This window comes from Struthio camelus, chromosome 2 (assembly GCF_040807025.1).
Source record: "Struthio camelus isolate bStrCam1 chromosome 2, bStrCam1.hap1, whole genome shotgun sequence".
NCBI classification, from domain to species: Eukaryota; Metazoa; Chordata; class Aves; order Struthioniformes; family Struthionidae; genus Struthio; species Struthio camelus.
The window spans coordinates 25228140-25253931 of NC_090943.1; the positions used below are offsets into that span (position 1 = coordinate 25228140).

Here is a 25792-nt window from a genome sequence, read left to right on the forward strand (position 1 = left end):
TAAATCATCCAGAAATTATAGGAATCACTTAGTGAAATTCTGTGGCCTGCGTTGCAAAGAAGGTTAGATCATAATAGGGATAGCTTAAAGGCTATCTGACTCTCTGAATTATGTCTACTAAGCGACATTCTAAGAAGCTTTCCTGTTAATGTTGCATCCTTCTAAAACGTAGTTTAAATATCTGGAATATTTCATCATGTAATTTTGCGTGCACGTTCATTGCAGTGCCGAAGCTAGACGTTTTTATAGATAGCGTTCAGCCTGAGCTGCCTCCAATAAAATAAGTCTTCCCGAAGTGTTTGTGGGTTTTTTTTGTGTGTGTGTTTTTTGTTGTTGTGTGTTTTTCCTTAATTCAGTTGGTGCCATTGTGTAAAATAAGGGTAGTAAGTGTAAGTGACCGTTCTGGCCCCTTCTTCATCCATGAAGAAAACTTGCTGTAACGCTCCTTACCTACTGTTCAGATAGGGATGTTCCTACAGGCCTGCAGGACCGGTGGTTGTTGGAGAAGCCCTGGTGTCTTTTACTTCCTAACGGAGTAGTGAAACCAGAGTGAGGCTCTTCCTTCTGCTACAACTACGTAAGTTTGGCCGAGGAGTTGTCTTCAGAAGTTCTCTAAAAGATTTTCCTCTTTTTAGTCGTGTCATCTTGCTAAACAGCAAATATATACATAAACTTTTCCGTATGAGTTTTATAGTTGAGGAATTCATCCTCTCTTCTCGTCTCAGGGCCTTCATTGTCCTGGCAGCTTTTTCCCATGCATGTTTGTTTTATGCTATCTGTTATTGTTTTCCTTTACACTTGATGAAAGGTAACAGTTCAGGACCGTTTCAGCACAGACTGAATGTCTAGTTACTGTACTGTGCCCCACGTACTCAACACTTCTGCAGGTGCGGTTCGATTCTGGTAAAAGACCTTTCATGACAATGGTACGCAAGGGTGCTGTATAGAATAGAATTGCATGTGCTTTAGGTTAAATGTCGGTGCCGTTTGTGTATTGTGAATCTTTTTAAAATGGGCTGAGCACAATTCTCAGTCTGGCACAGCCACTTTTGTGTTGTGTTTGTAGCTCTCAGTAGCCAAAAATCTGCCTCTCTTGGCTCGCTGCTTGTGAGACTGTGGCGTCACAAGGTCGATGCCTGTGATGTGGACAGATACGCTGCTACACAACGTCAGTGCATATAGACAGAGCATCTCCTCATTTTAGGAGCCCTGTATGTGAGAGGGATGTCCCAGGCATGCCCTTTTGCACGCTCCAGCTGCTGGATGGGCCTCTCGAGCGGGTATTATTGAGGCAAGCACATTTATGGCACGAAGTGGTGCCCGGGAGCGGGCACGTGGCTGGAGTGAGGGTCCTGCAGCACAACCTGGGCGCTCCTGTTCCCCAGCGCGTTAGAGCAGGGCCACGGCCTGCGTGGGTATGGGAAAGTGGCAGCTCTCATGGGAAACGGAGGAAAAGGGGAGAAGCAAAGCAGGAGGGAAAATGGATGTTCTCAGCTCTTCTGGATTTAATGCCTATTGAAAGCCTGCCAGGAGTTTTAGAGAGAGTGAATTTGATGATTCACATTGTCCCATCCTGTCCTGTGTTTCCCAGAGTTTTCAATAAATCATTTGTTACGTTTGCGCTATCCTGTATTGTATTTATTTAGAGAAGTGTAGTATAGAGTTGTAAATGGCTCTTCAGTGCTTCTTTTTAGATTTCTCTGTCTGCATGTTTCAAATCTTAATGTGCAGATTTCAATGGCAGGAAAATAAAAACAAACTTGATACTATTCAGTGTCTGAAAGTAGCTTTTCTAATTAATTACTTAATATCACTGTTTACTTCCTTGGGACTTTTCAGGTCTAGAAACAAGTGTTTTGTGTTTCCATTAGATAGCTGAGTATTTTCTTCTACTACTAGAAAAAATTATTCCATTTCTGGCTGATTGTGAGTTACAAAATACTCATATGCTTGTTCCTTGCGGGACTGAATGAAAGCAATTAATTCTGGAAACATATATGGCAAAGGGAAGAAGACAGAGATGTTTCTCTAGTACCCTGTTGTTTTCTCTGGTTTTGATGGCTGCTAAGGAGTTTGGAGCCTTTTGGCAGAGATGGGTAATGGGGTAGTCAGTGAAAGTTTTAAATGCAGCTAATCAGAATGTATCGCACTGCTTAGCTGAGAGAGGATCTGAAAGATCAGTTTCATTCCTGTTATGTCAGCAGAATTCGTGAGTATGTCCTGGTCCAGCCAAATCAGTAACATTCACGCTGCTCTTCACAGGTCTGTACCTAGAGTTAGGTTAACATAAAGATAATGCATCACCCAGAGAAAGTTTTCCTGTTGTGTTTGCTCAGGGTTTTGCCCAGGATGTAAGTTTTAAAGAAATGAAATATATCCTGCAGTGCTGATAGATTAACATGGAGGTGATAACTAATTCATAGGCCTATTTAAGAATTCCCAGTAATACAAACTCATAGATTAAGAAAAAAAACCAAGTCTTTTATTCAATATAATAGGATAGTACTATGTCCATTTCAATATAATTTTATTTGATTAATGGCATATCGTTACTTAGTATTTTGCTTTCTGCATTCACAAACTTGTGTGATATGTTTTATAGTACCTGAATACTAATTCCAGTCTTTTTAATATTGCAGTCCACCCATATTGCTCGAGCCAGCTTCCAAGTTGATGCTTTTGGATCATCCTTCATCCTAGATGTAGTGCTAAACCAGTAAGTAATGATTGTATCTTACTCTATGTTTGTTCAGGACCTGGTGCCGGTGAAAGGTCAGCTTTTGCTGGAGGCTTTAGAGGTTCTGTTATTGCATAAATACTGTTTCTAGGTTTTAAGTTTAAAATAGTATCTCTTAGATTCTTTTTTATTTAACTTCTCCGGTCCGGTATCTTTGTAGAGTTTGATATTCCCCTTGTTACTACTAGTTACTAGCTACTGTAGTGTAACTGATGTTGTTTTTTTTTATAATTTCATTTGCAATCTTCTAGTTTACTGTGAAAGCAGATTACTATACTCATACAGAACCTCACTGGATAGAAAAATACAGAGTTGCTGAAAACTGGTATCTGTTAGCATTTTAATAGTTGAGTACGAGGAGATTCAGCAACTACACTACAGATAATCCTGGAAAAAGAATGAAGTGAATAGTTGTGAATAAAGTTTCTCAAGATGAATTTACAGTCTTTTGGGAACATAGAAGCATTATAAGGCAGGAGCACACTGTGAACTTCAGACTAAATAGAAAGATTGAACAATAGTAAACCTAAAGTCTGATGTGTAGCATTCAGCATTGAGTTTTCAAAGTAGCTTTTTAGCACGTCTGTTTTAAAATAGGAGCTGTTTTGCTTTTCTACTCTGAAGTGAAAAGAGAGTAGATAAATATAATAAATAGAGAAGATTTTTTAAAGTATTTTAGCTCCTAATAATTGAACATAATGTTGCATGGTTTAGTGTAAGAGGTGAACTGTTGAATTCCTACAAGTTTTTCTACTATAAAGATGAACAGTTCAGGATGCAAAAGAAGTCAGCTTAGTCTCAGTTCTTTTACTTCTAGGTACATTTTAAACCGTGGCAATCCCTTTACGTGTGCTGACCTCAGTTAAGTTAAAAACACATGTGAAGTGTTGCTGGTCACAGAGGGAAGAGACGCTACGCTGCTAGAGAGAGGGAGAGAGACTGATTTAAACCTATCAGCTTTTAAATCTAAAACAGCTAATACACTTTAAAACAATGCTAAAGGAAGGATATCCTATTGGAAAGCACTAATTCCACAGAATTGAAGTATTTGAAAATATTAATTTTGTATATATTTTAAGCATTACTGAGAGGAGGCTGCACAAACCTATGTTTATTTTGGGTAACAGATTGAGAGTGTGCTCACAGTTACTAATTTCTAAGGTCAGGATTTTCCTTTCGGTGTGAATTTCAGATCATCTTAATAAAAATAGATAAATTCACTAGTAGTATGTGAAAAGACAAGCTAAGGATGTGATTTTATTATGAACTGTAGCAGCTCTCTGGAGGTGGCTTTTTGTTTGTGTTTGCATAAAATGTACAATATATGTGTATCTATAAAAAGATATATCAAGTTATATACATATATTTATAATGTGATTTGTTTTTGAGCTGGATTCCATTTTTAGGTCATTTTCTTTTTGTCTTTAATGACATTAAACCAGTATTTGTATGAATAAGACTGCCACAATGTGGCCTGATTATGCTTAAGAGTTCCAGTACTCAACTTAAAGATGAACGTTTTCTAAGGAACTGTGATTTTTGTGATTATAATATGAACAAAATCCTATCACAAATTGTGCAAAATGAAAACAAGAAGGCTGCAAGGAAATTAATCATGATGTTTAAATCAGGATGTTAATTGCTTCTGAAATTGCATTGATCATCAGATAAAAAGAGGGACAAGAATACCAGAGCAACATTTAAAATGCACTCTTTATTGTTATTCCTGAAAGCAAACCTATTCTTTTCAAAGGCTGTATATATTTTTAACCTTATTAATATTTTTCTCTTGTTTTAATTCCTGCCCTCTCTATTATAGAAGGGGCTTGAGAGAAAAACACTGTGTTTTTGAGGGAGTGGTTTACAAATTTGGCCCACAGTAGCCTTATCTTTGAAAAACAGTTGAATGCTTGAAAGGAGCAAGCTTCAAGATTTTCGTTTTCCTCTAGAAAAAATACTGGCTTACTACTTATTGCTGAACCTCTACTAATATAAAAAACATTGTGAGGCAAGCCTCTGTGGTATAATTAACTCTTATGCTTAATAATATACTTGAGGATTGTTAAAGGAGGTGATGGGGGACAGAGAGGGAAACAAATCATTTAAAATACATAGGTTGTCAGGAAGGAGAGCTGACTCCTGCCTCTGCCAGTCTCCTTTGTTGAAGAATCACAGGGACCTAAGCGCTTTGGAACTGGCAGAAGTATTTGAACCTGGAAAGACGGGTCTGTGCACAGCAGCCGTCACCTGAGAAGTGTTTTGGAGACAATTCTCAAATTAACTTGCAGGTATTGAGCCCAGTGCACACTGTTGTTCAAAGGTTAGTGTACATGGCTAGTGTGTCTGAATGTATTTGAGCATCATCTCTAGTGTCAATGTAAACAGTTAGCAATCATTGTGAAAGTGTACGTTCTTCCCCAGTTTATGGAGAAAAGAGTTCAGAATTGCAGTAGTAAACAGAGAGCTTTAAATAAATTCACAAACTAAAATATTCTCCCATTCCCTAAAGTCTGCAAATAGATTATTTTCTTAGTTTTGTCTGCTGCTTTCTCTGCCTGTGTTATTCTTTCTCTGTTCAATTCTATCTTTTTATCTGACAGTCAATTTCTCTGTTACCTCTGTTGCATTTGCCTATACTATGTTATACATCCCCCCCCTTTTGTATATCATATTCTGTTGTGTGTACGTTTTCCCATCTTTCTTCTTACTCAGTTCTCTGAAGATTCACAAATTCCTTTCTCTTCTTTTCCCACCAGGAATAATTGACCCCTCTGTCGTTTATAGATACTTTAGATAGCTTAACTTGCTTCTCCAGCAGTCTTTTCCTTGACGACTTTTTGTACACTGAGGGTTGAGGCTGGCAGAAATGTTTATGGTCTCCTACCTGTCTCTCCTCCATTGCTTGATATCCTCTGTTTTGTCTCTTTGCTTCACCATAGGAGAGACACTGGTGTTGAATTTGGGAGTTAGCTGAAGCTACTTTCTTTTCCTAGTCCTTTCCTTTACCATCTCTCACATCACTGGCCTGTAACCAAAAGCTGATCTGTGCAGTGAAAAAGCTGGAAGGATAAAGGGGATGGGGAGGGAACCAAAAAGCAGAGGTTACACTGATTTCAGATATTAGAAAAATTGAAGGCCCAGAAGGTGAGTGTTCTCCTTTCTTACATGCATAACTGGTAGAAGGAAAAATAATTTTCCAGCTGGCATTCCTGTATGTCAGATTAATTAAACATTTAAATCTGTGCATATTTCTGCTGGTTTTGGATTTCATCCCGTTTTAAATGCATATTTGTTCACATTAAATGCAGATACAAGGTGTACTCAAATGTTACCTGAAATAATATTTTTGGGAGTAAAAGGCCTAAAAAGCTGATAATTACAGTATAGTTTGCTTTTGTGCATTGGTGGCATTTTCTTCATGAGCATCATCTTTCTTTCTGTCCCCCTTTTTTGTCCTGAGCTGACAGTGGCTCTACAGTAAGCTTTTTTAAGATACAGTGTTTCTTTTACAACTTTCTTTTCTGTTCAGCTGGCTAAAGTATTTACAAAGGAGCTTTTAGATCAAATTAGCTGTATATTTAAAAAAGTTCAATCCCTTAGGCAAAGGTTAGGAAATGCATTAGTTGCATCAGTGTTCTTATGAAACCATTGCCTCGCTATCCTTCTGCATTGAGAACTGCATATAATGGAGCTGTGTTTTCTGTGGTCATCTTCATTAATGCATTCTTCAGCCCTAGCAAATCTCGGAATTGACCGTTAGCTTGTGTTATGCTAGTGCTGGTTGTAGGCTTTCTTCCTGCAGAGCACATCCAGATCTGGCTATCCACCCAGAATTGTGCCTGAGTTGCATAGCAATTAGGTGTGCCTTTTTTTTTTTTTTTTTTTTTTAATTCTTTCCTCCTGAAGTTTCTGATGCTGTGATAGGATTTGCGACTCAGTAAACGGATATTTCTTTTTTCATGCAGGATATTTCTCCTTAAGTGTTGCCATGTGACCATTTACACTTCCATACTGGTTTGAAATTGTGTAGTTAAACAGCAGAGCTCAGCAGGAAATTCAGCATGTTTCCGAAGGCCTCTCTGAGGTACTTGTGTTGCTGTGAAATACTTGCATCTGTCTGAGGAGACGTGGGCCAGAGCTCTTCCGTTTGCTTATAAACTTGCAGAGATCTAATTGCAGAATGGGCCAGGGAAAGCTGCAACTTTGTTGGATTGGGAAAGCGCGCGCTATAATAAGGTTTGTTCATCAGAAAAATGCAGTATCTGCTTCTCCGGAGCATGGGTAGACCCTGGCACTGTGCGCCCGCTCCGGGTTCGCTTTGTGGTAACCATGTCAGGCAGGAAGGACGAGCACGGTCCTTGCTCGCAGCAGCATCATCCTTCACACAGGGGCTCCGATGCCGCTTGTCACAGAGGCGGGCAGCGAGCGTTGGTCTGAGCCCGAGCTCCGTCCGATTCGAGGCCACCTATGGGGCTGTGTGTGGACACCGGGCGCTCTACGCGTGGGAATCCAGGAGTTCAGAGCGCTCCTCGGGGTGTCCCGACAGCCCCCGCGGGCCTCACCTCCTCCTGTTAAAATGAGGAAGATAGTCCTTCCCTAATCATGTTGTTTTTTTTTTTTTGTGAGAATGAGTGCATCAGTAGCGTGAGACCCTCCGATATCGTGATGGTGGGTACGTGCTCTGAAGGATCACGAATATAAATAAGGATTTCAAGCTGATATTCAGCACTTTGGGACTGCTCCGTCCCTCCTGCTGACACTCGGTGACTAGGATGGCAGCGTACTCACCACCTGCTCTCTCTTCTTGCAGCACAAATCTAATTCTTCTGGTCCGTGTGTTAGTGGAAAATAACAAAGTAGTAGCAGGTGAGGCAAGAAATGTTCAAAAACACTGCCCTCTTTAAAAAGTGCACATGCGCTTCTCTTCCCAGCGAATGCCTGATCATGTCCCTGCGATGTACCAGCAATGTATCTAATTCCATAGTCATGGTAATCAAAGACATTCAGAAAGCTGAAAATTTTCAAATGAGGCAACTTTTAAAAAATCTGCAGTCAATTTTATATGGGGAAAGCAAATGCCTTTTCCTGTTAGCTTATCAAAAAGTAGGTAAAAAAACAAAGCAGCCCCTTCAGAAAATACTGATAAGTATCTGGTATATTCTGGTCTTTCTTTAAATTATTTCTGGGTAATGATTCTTGAAGGTTCCTGGCACTCTAGAAATTCATTATTCTGCTGTGCCACAGAATAGTTTTTGCAGCTTCTGGTGAGAAGGATACAGACTTTCTTCATTCCTTGAGGGGAATATTTATTGGGAATGTGTTCTAACTAGGGTTTTGAAAACCTTACAGAATCAGATCATAAACTTCATCAAAAAATCCTGAGAACAGACGCAAAATAAAAGGCAGCTTGACAGACAAGTGCCAGCTTTGTCAGGAGACAGACTGCTAAAACCTTGTTTGTAATTTCTCTTGGCAAATGGTCTCTAACACTGATATTGATGTGTCATGTAAGCTGTAAATGAAAAACATATCCCTAAATTTGCTCCAAATTGTAAACATTTGGCTGTGTGGAATTGAAAAGGGTTAGTTTTTTTGACATGATTTGAAAAATGCAGTTACGGCATTTCTGACCCTTACCATTTCTGGTAAATTTTTCTCCTGTGTTGCCCCCGCCCAAGTCTTGCATTCCTTCGGATCACCTGCGAAGCTGCTGTGCAGTTAAATGGTTTCACATGGTGTGCGTGCGGGATTATACCTCTGGCTGGAAGCTGACAACTCGGTCGTTCCTGGTGTAAATGTGTTCCAGTCTTTATGCTCTCCGTTACTCTTGTAATGAGTCTAGGTAACTGCTGGGGTACCTAGGTGTGGTAAATGATGGTCAGATCACACTGGAAGAGGAGCAGAGCTCACTTTAAGCTTTTTTGTGTCTCCCTAAAGTCTAGCCCAATCCCTCACTAGTTACTTTAGTGCACGCCTTTGGTGCGTACAGTCCCAACTGCCCTCGTGGGCAGCTGGAACTTTTTGGGATGTAGGGATTTTAAGCTATGTTCACTTTTCTTATTCATGCTCTATGTGCATAGGATGAGGATCCCCGCTTTGGTATGGTCACATTTTGACAACTGATTCTCACTTAAAGTAATGCCTCTTTGCGCTGTGTGAGAGCAGCCTGAAAAGTATATGTAACTTTAGTATTTAGTGTCTATTCGCTGGTAGCACGATATAGACCAGATTCAGGTCTCCTGAATGAGGTACTGATTGAAGTCCTGTTGTGTTTCTGAATTATTGTTTGACTTGCGATTTGGGTGATTTCTATCACGTGCTCTGTGATCAGAACCCTCCCTGGCCAAACTGGATCGTTCTTTCACGGTGCTGTCCTGCAAAGTCATTTCCCACAATCGTTCGTGGAAAAACTAATGTATATATAGCCATAATTGCAAACCAGAGTTAAACGCTTTCTCCCTTATATTGTAGCTTAATTCTGAAGATTGATGTTGTTCTCTGGGAATTACTGTACTGAAGACGTATTTATTGTGTTGAAGACGCAGTTATTGTGCGTCTTCATTTATGTTAGTACATTATGGATGGCAAATTGTACACTTTTGGAAAAATTCTTTTTGAGTGGCTTATGATTTTTATCTTTAGAAGTTTTATCCTTTGAAAAATGTCAGTTCTACAGAGATTTCTGCCAACTAATTCTGTTTGGGCTAAAAGACAAAAAAAAAAAAAAAAGGAAGACAAAACTCACGGTTTTACTAGTGTGTCACTACTAAACAGATTACGATGATAGAAAGAATGACTGGGATTATGAAGTTAGACATGTGTAGGATCATAACTAAGGGTTCCTGCCTTTATATCTTTTTTCCAATTTTCTTTTGAAGAAGTATAGTAGTGAAGAATTTGTCAAAATAGAAACTGTTGCAATAGTTAATTACCCTCAGTGTTAAAGTTTTGAGCATTATTTCTAGATTGAAAAAGCCCTGTAGTATTGAGTTGCACAGTGTACCTATAGCCTATCAGCCTTCTTTTTGTTAGAGGAACTGGGTTGAGCTCCTGGGTCTTTCATAGTAAGGCATCTTTTAAGTTCTTTAATCATTGCTGTGCCTTGTCTCTGAACTATTCAGTTTATCAACACCCTTGCTGAACTGTAGCTGCTGGAATTTAGACTCAGTATTGCATTTTGGCACAGAGAGGTAGCATGACCTTTGTGTTTCTATTTAGTATACTTAATCCATATAATAATCATACAAACACCATTTTTACTTCTGTATCAGAGTGGGAAGTCTCATTCAATTGATTGTCCATCATGATTTCCAAGATTGATTTATTTTTTAAGTCCTCATTTCTGAGTTTCTGAGGTTAGAATTCACTATTCAGTAAATGTGGACTACATTCTTTGATCTTCTTATATCAGCACTATTACTGTTGCTGATTTTGAACCCTGTAAAAGAAAAATACCTGGTTAGTATGACAAGATAATTCTTCCATAAACCTATGTTGATTATCTGTAATTATATTACCTTTCTTTATTTTGTTCTGTATAATATTCCATTATATTTAAGATAAATTTTGAAAAGGTAAATTGTTCTTGCTATCTCTATTACATTTTATTTTTTAGTATTACAATTTAGTATTAGATTAACAAATTTCTGCTGTGATTATTCCTCTGTTATCCTCAGTGTACGCAGGTTTTTTTCCTCTTTATTTTTAGCTTCTGTACCTGGGTGCTTGGAGATATATGTATGGCATGTAAGCCCACTCTAGTTTGCTTTTTCAGAATTACCAAAAAAAAAAATTGTGGTTAGGGTTACAAGATTTTTTTCCTTGAGTAAATCCTGAATACTGGTTGCACAGATTTATCAAGTGCAGTGACATAAACTATGAGTGTGAAGCACTTGTGGTTTTTAGTTTCAGAATGTTATGATTTCCCTCTGTTGGAGGAACCGTTCAGTATGAATTTTAGTTCTCTGTTTCTTTTTAGAGTCAAATTTAAAATGTTATTTCCTCTGAAGTTAATGGAAGGCTACAGTGCAAGCCTCAGGGTAGAAGAGAGCAGGGAAGAGAAGAGTGTGTGCATGTGTGTGTAACAAGATAGACAAATACAGAGTTTGTGTATTTGTGCGCTGTGAGATGCAAAGCCTTCAGTTCAGTGATTTAAATTTATTCTGTCAATGTGATGTTATTGTCAATGCTTCTCTAAGATTGCTCTCTAAAGTAGTACGGATGTTTCCTTTAGCCTGGCAGATGTGTACCTGTGTCTCCTGTTTTTCTGTGAATAGTAAATGCTAGTCTTAAAACCCCAGCTTTGCTAAAACAAAAAGAATTTTTGCCAGTGATTTTAAGGGAACAGGGATTCATGTAATGCATTACATTGAGATCTTTTAGAGCAATCATTCGTTTGTTATTAGCTATTGGTAAGGGCCGTTGAAATCAGCACAAGTTTGCTACTGACTTCAGCTGGATGAGGACTTGGAAAGTTTAAGTGATGTCTGTGGAAATGCTTGCAAAGTGCCTATTTGGCATTCTGGTTAAAGTGAAAATGAAAAAAGGTAGTTCCTTTCATTCATCTGTTACATCAAAGTGCATCACTAGAAGATAGTTCTAAGTACCTGCACGAGAATTCCCCTGATGCCTCTGAAATATCACTTAAAGCTCAGTGGCTCTTGACTTCTCAGCAAAATAACATTTGAAAACGGGATTATTAGCACCGAGTAAATTACCTTTTCAGGGTGCTAAAATTTTTTGAAACAAAAGAAAATATAGCGACTGTGAGAGTGTATATTACTGTGTATTTGTATGTGTAGGAATAGGATGATTAATTATTCTGAGAAATATTGTCGTTTTATTACTATGTTTTTTTTTCTTGTGAATGGCATTCCTTAGATTACCAGATCATTTTAAGAGCTATGTATGTTATACAGAGATATCTCATGCATACAGATCTGTCGTGTACTATATTTCAGATCTTCTTTAAAATAAAATTGCTTATACTGGGGGAACAATCAAATTGCTTAACGTGTTTTAGTGTCTCTGAATTTTTCTTCTACTAAGTACTAAGTGTCTCCAAGTGGCAGTGACTTTAACAAGAAAACAACCTCTAGACCTTTTGAAAATTTTAAAAAGAAAAATGAATTATATTTTTTGGATTTAGTCATTACAAATTGGTTTTGATAGTCAAAGTGTAGTTTCTTGATTAACTGTTAAAATTGAATTATTTCTTCACATGCTAACATTAGTTCGGTCGCTAGAGTTTTTACTTGAGCTTTTGGATTACATGTACTTAACTGTAACTTCTGTAACAAAGACAAAAAGAAAAAAACTGACCTTTCCAACTAATTCTATTTTTTTGTTTTGGTTTAACAGCTAGAATAAGATTTGTATTTCCAAAAGCAAACTCTTATTCCCACAGTTATACCAGCTTTTACTGATCTAGTAAAAGCTATTATCTCTTCTTATTTACCTTGCCTGACTTAGATGCTCACATGGTCATGGCTACACTACTACTGTCCTATGACTTATTACATAGAAATATTTGTCAGAGAAGATGCACAAAGACGATAGTAATTATGAAAACGCATGACTGAACTGGAATAGTGTGTAGTGCGTGTGATGACATTTGCAGAGCTGCTCTCCCACGAGTCCGCAGGTTCCTGCTGATACAACTCCTTTCACGTGCCTCTTTGCATGCCTCTCTTGTCCGGCCGCTCCGTGCTGGTTTTCGCTTCCTCCATGGGAACTCCTTTAGCATCGTATCGTGACCTGTTGTGTGTGTATATTAAAAATAGCAATGTGTTGTGGATCTTTTAGTTTGGGGCTCAAGCAATATCCTCAGCTAAGCAGTGAAATGAGTTAAAATCCCTCCCCTTTTCTAGAGAAGGAATCAGCTGAAGCACGTAGTTAGGAGTGAAGATAAGGAGAATGAAAATAGTAGAAATTATTAGGCTTTCTAGGGAGAACTGAAGGACCTAAGAGAAGACTGAAGAACTATTAGCAGACAAACTCATAATGTTTAATTCTGCAAGATCTTTACGTGAGGAATAAGTAATTCAATGCAGTTGTACTCAGGATACTTAAGGGGTTTTGGTTCTACTTAAGAAAAGGGGTTTTGGTGCAGAGACTGAATCAACAGGCAGTATTAAAGCAGTACTTTGCTGGATATGGTACATCTTATCTTATTGGGTGAATACCAGTGCTGGACTTGTGCATATAAATTCTGTTGTCTTATCAAAACAATGGATTCTGTTGCTTTCTTTGCAATGTCTATTACAGAGATAAAGGCGTATTCATGAAGTCGACAGCCGTTTGTTTCTGTGATTGTGTGAAATTTATGTGGAGTTTTTAAACGTATTTTGCGAGTAAGATTCAAGACCATTGTGTTCACATTCACTTGCAGAGAGGCTGAGAGTAGTCTCCTTTTAAAAAGCTTTCCATACAGTGTGTGGTCTTTAATGTAATTGTTCCCATTGGGGTGGGACCTGTTTGTAAGTAAAACCTTAGTTAGGGACAATTGTATCATCTTGGTTAACGTAGGAAATTTGTTTCCTTGAAGAACGCCACCAACAAAACAAATTCTGCACTTTCGTTTAAAAGGTGTAGAAGTTACTTTTGATAGATGAATATCTGACTGCTAAAATCTTTCACTCCTTGCAGTTTCAGTCCAAAGATATTCTTATTCTGTTGAGACATCATAGATCAGGATTGGCTTGGGTATAACTTGATCCTTTCTCGATGCAAATACCTGGACTCTTTTTGATACTTTCCAGGCCTGCAGGCTTTATAGCCTGTGATTCTGTGCTACTGTGATGCTTCTGTAATGCCCCATCTAATTCCCTCTTTTTTTTTTTTTCGATTATATGATAATCAGATTTTCATTCTAAATAATTCTAATTTGAACAGAACTCAGTATGTCTCACTGTGTCTTCACTTTATTGTCTGTATTCCATTATTAAATAGTACCAAATGAATCAAAAACTCAAGCAATGAAAGATGCCTTATTTACAGTGCTTATCAAATAAGACACTGAAATCTGTTTGACTGAAATACAGAATAATTTGCATAACATGAATATATTAAGTTGTTTAATGAAATGGACCATCAGATAATCCTAATAGAAACACTGAGCCATTTGACTGTTTTATGGTACATTATTGGGGGGGGGGGGAAAAACCTTTTAAAACATCTTTTTTCCATTTCTTTTCAAGTGTTTTAGGAAAATGGAATCTGGGTCTGTTGCCTTGTAATACAGATAACTTCATGTGGGCTAGTAAAAATCTATTTATCAATTGATTAAGGGACTGGTCACATGATAGTTCTATTTATTAAAAAAAAAAAAAGCCAAAACAATGTTAGGAAGTATTTATCATGTGTCCTCATTCTGTTCCATTTATTTTATTTCTTCCATCCCAAAGGAAATAAAATGCTGTCATTTGGTGTGATATGCAGTGAGAGGAAGGAGGAGAATCTTTCTGTACTTTTATTAAAGATGACCTACAAAGAGATATTTCTTCTAAATTGGGCTTCTGCCCTTCTTTCAGATGTAAAAGGTGAATCTGAAAAAGAACCTTTTTGATGTAATTCTTTTTTCCTCCTTTCTCTAAGCAAATAAAAACACTTAAAATCCAGCTTTTTCATTGCCATGTTGATTTTTTTCACTGTTGTCTGCCTCGTATCAGATCTCCTTATCCTTTCCCAAGGAGCTATTGGGGACGATATAAATAGACATTATGGAATAAGTGGAAAAACTGGACGTAGGTACTATGAGCTGGAGGCTTTTCTGGGGTTCCTCAGGCTGTCTGTCCTTCTGTCTCACCAGCTGCAGCAGAAGTTGCATTCAAGCATGTAGAGCTCGCCACAGGAAGCACTTGGTGCTTCATAGGCCTAGTCTCTGGCTTGCATTTGCATATGCATGTACTGTACAAGAGCCTGGTCGTATTTAAGAAAAATGACTTCCTCAGCTGTATTTAAAATATGTATTTGTTAGGTACCATCTAGGCTTTTTGGCAGAAGAAAGGAAAGGGATTTGTTATGCTGTTTTATGCTGTTTTGTGCATTTACCCAATCTACAACAAAGAGCTTGCCATACCTTTCTTATCTCATGATGTGACTTTATGGGCTTATACTTTTTTTTTTTTTTTAATAGCACCCTTGGTGTTTCTTAGGTCATTTTTACAATTTAGATCATTCTTCCCCCGAAGCAAAAAGTCCTCCCAGGGACATAACTTAAGATTGGCCTAAATATCAAAACATGAAGTTTGTTTCAGAAAAATAAAATGAAAGCATTCATGCCCAAAGGGCATGACAGATTTTAAGCCCCTGGCTACATATCATCAAATATACCATAGTGTCAATTCTGAGACTCCAAATCATTGTTAAGATACATCATTATAAGAGAAAATCACACTGTCTTTTTGAAGACTGTAATTATGTGCTCTAGTATCCTGCCTAAGCAAGCCAGCCCCAAAAAAGGTGTGAAACGTTGTCCCTCTACAAAGCAGTTTAGTTAGGGCGAAACTGCCGTTTCTGAACCTCCCTTTCGCAGAGACAGCCTCAGCTCTGCTTGTTATTGCTCTTATCCTGTTCTTCCTTTGGTTTGTCAAATTTTGTCAAATATTGATAGTAGTAAATTAAATTGTACTGAGGGAAAGGAGAAAAAACAGGTTTGACTTAATGTTTTTGTAGTGGAGTTACTCATGTTTTTCAAAGCAAGTAGTAAGGAAATTCAGAAACATCTTCACCTCTTAAAGAGAGAGCCATTCCTAAATATCACCGAAGGGAAATTTTTTCTGGTGTTACCATGTGTTTTAGCATCGCCTCTGTTTTTACTTAGTGATGAGAAACAAAGGACTTCTGCTGATTTGTTGGAGACAGGAATCTATGCAAAGGCTTCAGCATATCAATGCGTGTCTACCTATCTAAAGTGGCCAAATTGTTCACTGAGGAAAATTCTTGGAAATTAGCCAGGGAATAAATTTGGATTTTTGTGCTTCGTTCCTATAAATTGCTGAACAAAAAAAGGAAATCACAAAATGTGAAGCTGCACAGAAACTGCAAAATCAAGCTGAATATGATGCTGCAAAGGAGCTGCCAAATCGAGCTAAAGAGATTAATATAAATAGATTTCCAGTGTTAATGAGAAATGGTGGCTGGATTTTTTCATTTACATCTTCACAGCCTTTGCTTTGGTACAAAGTTAGTGTTTCTTTTGTCTTTCTCTTTTTACAAGAGCTGTTAAACCTTATATTACAATGTATTTTCTGGGAGAGCTTGCTGATCTTTAGCCTGTACTTATCCATAATCATTCTTTGATCTTCCTTTCTTTTTGGTATAAGAGGATGTATTTTGCTTTGGTGGTTTGCCAGAAAATCACTGCTAATGGATTTCTGGTGTGCTAGAAATTTTACAGTAGGAAGAGATATAATAATGTTCTGATGGTCTGCAAATATATAGATGTGTTACCACTTAAATTACACAGTTATGCTTTATTCATGCTTTCCTCTTCCCTTTGCATGGCCTCTTAGATAGATGGGGACCTTGAAAGATGTAATTCATCCCTTGTTACTGAATGTGTTTATTTTCTTTGTTTGGTGGTAGGAGCAACGTGATTTTGCAGCTGGGAATCTGAAAGATGAGGGGCTGATACTAATGAATTTTTATTGTTCCCCAGATGACCAGGCTCTTATGTGTATTTATCTGTTTTTTGAGCTGTGAAGGTTATTTGAATTCACCTTCGTTTCAGTCTTGCTGCATCTGGACAGCAGAAATGAAACACTTAAGGTCCAAACATACAAGTTCACTGGTTGATGCTATTTCTGCCCTTCCCATCAAAGTCTGATTCAGGTTATCTTGGTTAGGACTTAACAACTTTTGAATGTAGACCTTCAGACACATTGGATTTCACATGGTGAGATGCTTGTTAATAATAATTGTTCTTTCATTTATCCAACATGGTCATAGTTGCTTGTTTTGCCACTTTAAAAAAAAAAAAAAAAAAGTGACCTGTGGGTTTACCCAAAGGACAAAAGATGAGCCTTTCTTTATGATCATGCTTCTAATAAATGATTGAGCATTTCAGGGTGAGGCCCTGTGTGGTTTTCCCCCAAAATAAAGCTACTGGTATCAGCTTTCAAAGACAGAGTGCAAAAGAAGGTTTATGGTAGCTGTCTGAAAAGGTGATGATGCTGAGGTAATAAGGGATGATCTCATTTAATCTTTTGCACTACTGATGCCCCCCAAAATACTATGAGATAATGAACTATTGCTTTATTAATAGCATGTCTTTTGGGCTTGGGGTTGTAGTATCACATTGGGCTTTGCGTGAAAGTTGGGCACCAACTCTGATCTTCCCGTTGATCTGATCCTCCTGAGGGGCTGAAGTGTGTTTCTTCAGACCTTGGTGGTGAGACCTCTTTGTCTTCTCCTTGTATGTGGAGTACTGAACCACCTAGACCAATTGTTTCTCTTGCCCAATGAGCTATAAATACTTTGCTTTTGGTCTTTGCTGTGGTGAAGAGGGGTGAGAAGGGATTGCTTCTGCTCAGGAGAAAGAAAAAAGAAAGCGTGATCCATATCCATGCCTTTCTCTTGTAGAAGCCAAGACATTAAGCAGGTAGGGTTGTCCCCCACACCTTATGCCTGTGGGAGCAGATGTACGGTTGGGCCAGAGAAGGCTGGAATGGATCACATGGAGTTGTGAAGTGCAGGGCACACAATGACTGTGCTGGAGGCCTCCTTTGCGCTGGCACCCAGGCACTTCGGGACGTTTCACGGACATCTGTAATTGTGATTCTGCCTGTAACATTGTTGGGAACAAGGGGGAGGAAGGTGTACATTCCTGAAACTTTATATTTATTCACTCTTTAGAATGGTTTAATCTCTCTGGGATTTATGCTTTCAGAAGCTGTTTCAAGAAATCATAGCTTTCTTGCATGTGTGTACTAACATATAGCATAAACAACTCTAATAATAAAGTTTTCTAGAAACCCGGTATATGAAAATCCTTATGCCTGTGCAGGGCTGAATGCTGTGTAATCAGTTGTATATCTGTATATATTTTCCATATTCACCTTCATAATTTCTAGTTAAGCATTAATAGGAAAAAAATCTCTCTCTTTTTTAAAATTTTTTTAAGGGGTTGCACATTTAAATGCCATTAATGTTTCTGCCTATTGATTTTTTTTTCTGGCTTTATTGATCTTGCTGTTTTTTATTATCTATTAAAAATACTTTAGAAACAGATTTCACTGGGGCACTTTTTAAATGTAATTTTTTTTCTTTGTACGCTTATTCTCTCTCTTAAAGCCATCAGAGAAGGACTGAGAATAGCTTTAGTAAAGCTTGCTGGATAGACTCATAGACTCATCATTAAAATACAGTATTTAGAGTTTGTCACTGACTATCTGAAAAGTTTTATTTCATCTTTGTACTCCCTTAAAAATCTCATATCAATGTTTTCTGAAACAACAGGGTTTTCATGTAAGCACAAACATGTCTTGAGCTGCAATAAAAATTACTTTTGAGAGTTACTGAATACTCGCTGCTGCTTTTGACTTTCTGAACTTCGTAGAGGGGAAAAAATAGAGCAAACTTTTGGTAGTCTGTTGATTTATATACATCTTTTCTCTGAGTCACTGTGATAGCCTTCATGCTGGCCTGTTCTGTAAAGCTGAATTAGACCAGTACAGTTCCACTATTAGCTAATTGTATAATTCACTTGGAAATAAGTAAAGACTGTCCAGAGAATGCAAACAAGCTATGTATTATCTGACACTGTCAAGCAGGACTGTTGTCACTGGGGATTCCAAGGTCGTGAGACCCTTCTTGATAAACAGCGTGATGAATTGGATCAGCAATTTCCTCTGTGATTTTTTTTAAATAAACACATGTGTGTACATACACACACATATATAAATATATACATACATATATTCCTTCCCTCCCTCCCTCTTTGTAAATTTGTCTGCATTTACTATTTAGAGTAATTCCTGCGTGACTCGAGTTCCCAATAGCACAATAGAAAGACCGTTATTTACAACAGAATTGTCTAGACATTGTCTAAGTGTGCAGACAGCAGAGTGATAGAGGTAATGGGTATTCTGGACTAGAAGTCTCATATGGGAGATGTACTTGAACACTTTGTAGCAGAATTTTTTGAAATTTTGATTCGATTCTTGCACTTTAATAATCATGCAGATAGTTCCTGAGAGCAACTCATGTTTCTCATGAAAACGAACAGGGGAGAAAAACAAGGCAATTACTACTTGGTCCTTCCAAAGCCTAAGAAAAGAATTTGGCTTAAACTGCTTCGGTTTAAGAGAATATGACTGAGATTTTTTTTTTAACCTCTCTGCACCTCTTCTTGTCATGGAGAAACTGAAGTAGCTACGTGCGGACAACACGGTGTCACTAAACTGTGTCAGCAGGAGTAAGAAAGATCTTCAGGTTCACCTCCAAAGTGGAAAAAAGGTGGACATTTCCAATGTTTTTGGTATATGGAAAGCAGCTGTAAAAGGTTTTGAAAGTCTTTTGCAGGTCACTGTAGTCAGCGAGTGGACATAATCCCTTCATCCCTTGTTATCAATAACATGAATTCCTTCCTAGTTGCACTGGAAGAAGGAAGACCACTCTGGTGCTACCTAATTAACAACACGGGACTCAGAGGAATGGCTGGAGAATGAGCAAGTAATGAGATGTTCTCCATACTGTTGGCCCAACAGTCCCTGAATATTTCTACACAGAAATCCACTTGTGAATTCAAAGATATATTAATACCTGTTTGTTATATCAGCTGTGTCACCTCAGCAGGAAAAAAAGGAGAAAGGTGCTGATGGGATTTCATGCAGGCTATGGCATACTGAATTCTGCTCTTGAACTTGTATTTATGTTCTGCTTTATCAGAACCTAATAGTATTTTTCAGTTATGCATTTCATATTTTCTCTACTACTTAGACTTGTGTATAGCATAAATAAATACTGTATGTCAAATTTTGCACTTGGATGAGCATGTGTAGTTCTGGTTGACTTCAGCAGGAGCTGCAGGCAAACATCCTAAAAAAGAACTTGGCCTCAGATCTAAAATCCCTTTCTGCCTCCTATAGTCTAGGAATATATCTCTCCTGTTTTCCAAGTACAGTAATTACCAGCATTGTTAACAAGTCTCTTTCAGTTGTCCTTGGAAAGCCAAACAGAAAGAGCGAAATATTTATGGGACTAAGAGGACAATGTCTGTGCACCATTGAGATCTCAGACCCTGCTTTCTCAGCTGCCACCTGAGGAAAGCGTTTAAGATTTTATCAGTGTGCATAGAAAATTAACAAGCTAACCAGCAGAAACCAGCAGTAGAATGATCTTAAACACCAGCTGTCTATAGAAACTGCTACATATATGCTTCCTGGAATAGTTTAGGGATTTTGTGTAATTTTAAAGCAGCATTTTAATGCAATTTTAATGTATTGTAGTTGTATTTTCCTTAAGGTTTCTGAGCATAGCTCACAGCCTTTGCTATGGACCACTGTTATTACTTATGGGAAGAGATAAGAGTTATAAGAAAAGATAGAGCAGGCACCTCTCAGCTGTCAGCAGCAGAGCAGGCATATCAGAAATCACGAATCCTTTCCCCTTAGACCACGTGGCAAAGAAAACCTTCTAATTCACCACAAAGGAGCCATAACACAAAGGAATTTAAATTAGCCGGTCAAAGAGTAGGCCAGAAGAGGTAATAATCAATAGACAGAGAAACCCCCCGGAGATGCATTAGGTATTTCTCAACAGATAGTGATGATAATTTTATGCTGTTGTAAATGGGTAAAGCAGAATTGCTTGCATGCTAGTAAACCGAGAGTCAGACCATTGCTGTCAGTAAACAGAAGCTTGAGTAAGAAAAGTTTTGGTGTTTCTACAAGTCACGTTTCCTTGTTTAATGAGAATTCTCAGTACCTGATATAGGACTTGGATCAAATTCACCCCCCCAGCTGGGTGCCCTACGGAGCTGGCTGCGGAATTTGCCTTTCAGGCGCAATGATTATTTAGTATAGCAAATGAGAAGCTTTGCAAAAGCCTGGTGTTTGGAGCATTGTCCTAGGATGTGAGAGACCTGATTTGAGGTTTCTTCTGCAAATCAGTCTAAGTAGGGATTTTTAAAACAGATTTGTTAGCTGCCTTGTTTCCTTAGGCATCCATTAGTGGTTTTAGGTTATGTTGTGAGAGTTGATACTGGATGGATGCTAAACTGAGATAGTTGGAGAAAAGCTTCAGTAATCCATGGTAGCTTGGCAGGGATTAGGCTGATGTTGACTTTTGTTCGAAAAACAATGAGGATTCAGCAATATAGTGACTCAGAAAAGGTGCATATCTGTGAGCAGATAACTTTGTTTATTAATTGCTATTTTTTCTTTCTGCCCTTTTTCTTATGTATACCTCAGTGAATTGTTTCAGACCCACATTGAAATAACTGTCATGATTCGAACTCTCTGACCTTGTTCAGTAATCTGCAAATAAGTTGTTATATTCCCAATTTGTATAATTAATGGATAATAATGAGATCACTTTAATATTATGCCAGGATCCCATCCTAGTGGTTTCAGTGGTTTACGTGAACGTCACAGTTTGTACTTTCATTGACCCTGGGTAAAATCATCAATGAGATATTAAGGATTGTCTTATAATAACTCTTCAGAAAAATTGTCATGTTATTTGGTTTTGTAGAACAGAGTTTGTTTTTCTGGTAGTCATCTGTAGAAGCACTACCTATTTATTACAGGATGGAATGGTATGCAAAATCCTATCTGGTCCTGTATATAGTGGCAGTTTTCTCCCTTAATACTAGTTTAATGCCTTCTGGGTTATTTGCGCTTCAGTTATTTATTTTTTTAACATGAAATTTAAATATTGGAAAAACAGTATTAAGACAATGCCAAACACTAAAAAAATCTCAAGCTGAACATCTAGTAAGAAACCAGAGAAGTTTAACCACTTTTGAAAAATCTCTTCTTTTTTCAGCCCGTGCCCAGTTCTGAATAAACAGAATCTTACAACTTTAAACTGACTCTCCTTTGTCCTTTAAGAAAGTATAGTGGCCAAAATAGCGTAGCCCTCTTACTCTTTCAGCGTCCATGTATCTCTGCTAAGGAGGGAGGCAGCTGATGGCTGCCGTGTTGTATATTGTCATCTTCCTTCCTTCTCATGCTGGCGTTGCCACATCTCATAAAGCTTAGAAAATGGTTACTTGCCTTTTATGTCCTTGCTGATCACTTATTCTATTCACCTGTTGCTACTAGTGCTTCTTCCATTGATTCTTTCTATTCCTATAATGCTTCCATTGGTTGAATTTTTACTATTTCATCTAAAATTATTTGAAATGGAGAGAGAGAATACACCCATGTTGCTCTCCTGGTATTATTCTGAGCCTGACTCAGGTACTGTGTTCTGCTTGTCCACAATCACATGTAGTGATCTGAATGTTGTTCCTGGAGAAGCCATAAGTTTCAGTGTTTTACAGATACGTTGTCTTTGTGATGGATCAAGTATTTTTTTCCTCAAACCAGTGATGGGTCTCTGGGGTGCTAGACACTTTTCTATTTTAGGGGTGAATACTTGCTCCAGGGAAGTGTGCCTTTACTCAGCTGCTCCTTTGAACTTTTCCAGTATGAATGTTGCAATTGCTTAGATTGATTGGCGTCAAGACGCAGCATGACGTTGCTCCAGCAGTCTCTCGAGAGATGTATTTTTTTTCAATGATATGCCTTCTCCTGTTGTCTCGGACTTTGCCTGAATATCTTTTTAGCTCATATGTGACGATATTTCATCTCACTTTTAGTAGCTTTGGAAAGACATCCGGCCCAGGAGATCTGCCATGCCTCGACTTCTTTATGGCTTGTTAATTTCAAATTACATTTGCACTTGGAAAGAATGAATTGTCTCCATGCTGGAGGCATAGGGGGCTGGGTAACCACAGTCCTTTTTCCGTCTCGCCCTAATCCTTTGCCAAACGTTTACCACATGTTAATGTGGTTCCCCTAATTTTTGCAATTTTTCCTCTTTTCCTTTTATTTTTAATGCACTGTTTCTTTTCCTGTGCTCCTTTAAACACAGATGTACTCCTCTAGCTATGTTTCTTCTCTCTCAGTGACTTTCCCTTGTGCTTTGTCTTTCCATTTAGACTCTTCTCTCTTCTACCAGTTATCAAATGTGATTCATGAATTTGTTTTTAATTACTATTTTGGAGTCTTTCTGTACATATATTTGCAGTGTTGTCTTAGGATGTTTTATAGGGATTCTGTGTCTCTGTCTTCTCTAAACAGAAAAGAAGATTGTTTCTCGGCTCTTAGAACTAAGCAACTTTTAATGCTATTTTCTGTTGTCTCTGCTGCAGAGATCATTATCATCAGTACTTTCTATTGCACCTTCAGCAAGCCGATAATCATTTTTCCGATGCTGTGTAGCATCTGCTTCGCTAAAGGGTTCTAGCACTCTGTACAGATATTACTCGTGTACTGTTTGCCAAAATACTGCAAATCATATGTCTATGGTCAAAAAATTGAGATTTCAAGGTGACCTGACAAGTATATTTATACAGAAATGTTATTTTTTTCTATTCTCTTGTACTGTTAGCCGCTGTTAAGTTTTAGACCACTGTTAAGTTTTAGAAGCCTCACCACTTTTTCAGTGTGCACTCTCTTGCACTAACTTCTGTTACATCCCACAACCTAGGTGGTTCTTCTATAATGAAAGGATACTTTTATAACAAGAGGATGGCTTACGTAACAAATCATCTATCACTTCATGATGATATTCTCCATGCATTCAAAGTGGTGTTAGGAAGGACTCTCTAAGACTCCCTTCAGTGCATAAATGTCTACAGTTACTATCTTAGCAGCAGCCCCGGCAGTATAATCCTCACCATCCTCTCTTGGATTATTATTTAATGCTGAGATTCTCAGTTTCTCTCACTGGTATTTCAGGGTTATCCAATACCATGCAATTGGATCTGAATTTTGGGCGCCCTTTCCTCTTCCATAATGATTGCCAACTTTTCCTCCTCCAAATCCTTTCTGTCTCATGTTTTAGAAGTTGCTACTGCCAAAATAAGCCTACCTGGGCCTACCCCAGGGTGGGCTGCCCTGGGGGTGGGAGGGGAGAAGGGAAGAGCAGGGCTGGGAGCCCTGTCTGGGATCCAGGCAGCTTCTCCCTGGCCCCCTTCCCAATATACTCCCTCCTCTAAACGAGGTCACGGAGTGCAAGCTCACTGTCTCTTAACCACTCTTGTGTTCTCAGTTTCAGCTCTGTGCATGTGTTTTACATCAGACAGGGATGTCATCATTATTTGTTGGGTGCTCGCTTGTGTGCTGTGGATTATGTAGCTTATCCTGCTTTATGAAACTGGGTGGGTAGCTCTGCACTCCATGTATTTTACTTATGGAAAGGGATTTAAAATCACTTTTTATTTTTGTGCCTAGCTGCCTCTCAGAGATATGCGGCTTGTTCACTCTAATCAGTCTCTGGTTTTCACCTCAAAAAGCCTGTTTTTGGCATAACCTATACCCCAAGTTATAATTCTACTCCTGGTAGTAGGAGTCAAACTCTGACTCCTTTGTCTTTTTTTTTTTTTTTTTTTTTTTTTAAGGTGTGTTGTTCCCACTTGCAAGCCTCCTGTAATGGACAAAAATTAAAGCACAGCAATAATGTGTTTATGTAAAATCAGTAATATCCAGATCCCCCTGGTTGCTTGGCCCCTGTCAGTTAATGTATGCCTCAGGAATTCATTTCTACCTCATGAGAGAACCACGTTTGAACCTACATAGGTCCTTTGGTGGTGATGTGAATATTGGGATTTAGAGACAGGAGACCTATTGGGGAAGTTTTATGCTGCCGTAGCTCTGAGTATCTGCCTGTATCTTGTGGAGACTACTGAGGCTGTGATTTGAATCGGGGGGGAAGGCACCAGCTCAGGCACGTGCAGGCTTTTTACCTTCCTGCTTCAGTTCAGTGAAGCCAGTGGCACCAAATCATGTACAACTCAACTTACCAGTTCTGGTCCAGTTTTATAGTGTCAAGTCTTTACTGTCATCTGTTTGGACTTGCAGCGCTCATTCCAGACTTAGGCTTCAGCATATGGTAGGTCTCTGCTGTTGCACTATATCCTGGGTACTTCCATGTGAGTTAAAGAAGCAAACAAATGCAGAGCTGAGAATTTGTTGAATGTTTTAACAGTATAATCAAAATTATACAAAAAGTAATTGCTATCCAAGTTAAAATAATACTAAACTTACTGTCCAAATTATCCTATTACAGCTCATTCTGAACAGTAGTACAGCTGAAACTGATCTGTACAAACTATTTCATATCTACCCCTTTGCCTGGGTTAAGTTTACTCATCCAGCGTGCTATGTTGGGGAGTAATCAGTGTCTGAAGTTCTTTGTGGGGAGTTTGATGTGGATGGTGGGGGTCTCGTCCTTCTCCGTTTTGGATTACTGTTCGTACTGTTTGATCGCTCTTTCTTTCCTTACTGATCCACAGGTTTAGCTATACAGTGTTTACTTAGTTTTGTTATGCCTTTGCCATATAGGCTGTAGTTTCTTTAGCCTTAAACAGTATAAATGCGCAAAGCTAGGCTAAAGCTAAAAACAAGGTAGGAAGTAGTCACCTGAGCATTGGTCGGTTTGCTGTTACAGCTAAAATAAACTAAAATGAGCTCAAGACCAATGAAGAAAAAGCTGGACAAGCCTGACAGATCCAGAGGCCTTTGCAATCTGGAGGTTATACAAAGCCTGTGGGCTCTTACTAGCAATGGCGATACAGTATTGCCTGGACTATGCTACCCAAATAGGTTCTACATATTACAGTATACCCGAAGGAAAAACTACCTATGCCATGTTGAATTTTGAGGTTTCTAGACAAAGCCTGCTCTATTTTAAAATGGGTAATTCCTCCCTGCTTCTGTTGTTCTCCTTCCTTCCTCGTGAGTAAACATTCACAGGCACCATTTAATATAGTGTCTAAAACCAGTAACCAGATAAACTCTACAACAGACCTTTTGGGATAAAATTAAAGAACTTATGCCAGAG

At 38.4% G+C, this 25792-nt stretch overlaps 1 protein-coding gene across 7 annotated transcripts in view; it reads left to right on the plus strand.

Annotated features, from left to right (window-relative positions):
- Positions 1–25792, plus strand: part of ADAM22 (ADAM metallopeptidase domain 22) — a 139826-nt gene that overhangs the window by 13661 nt on the left and 100373 nt on the right. For all 7 annotated transcript variants that reach the window (XM_068934735.1, XM_068934736.1, XM_068934739.1 and 4 more), the window contains exon 2: positions 2640–2716. The gene's annotated coding sequence lies outside the window, so the exon portion shown is untranslated. The remainder of the gene's footprint in view (positions 1–2639; positions 2717–25792) is intronic.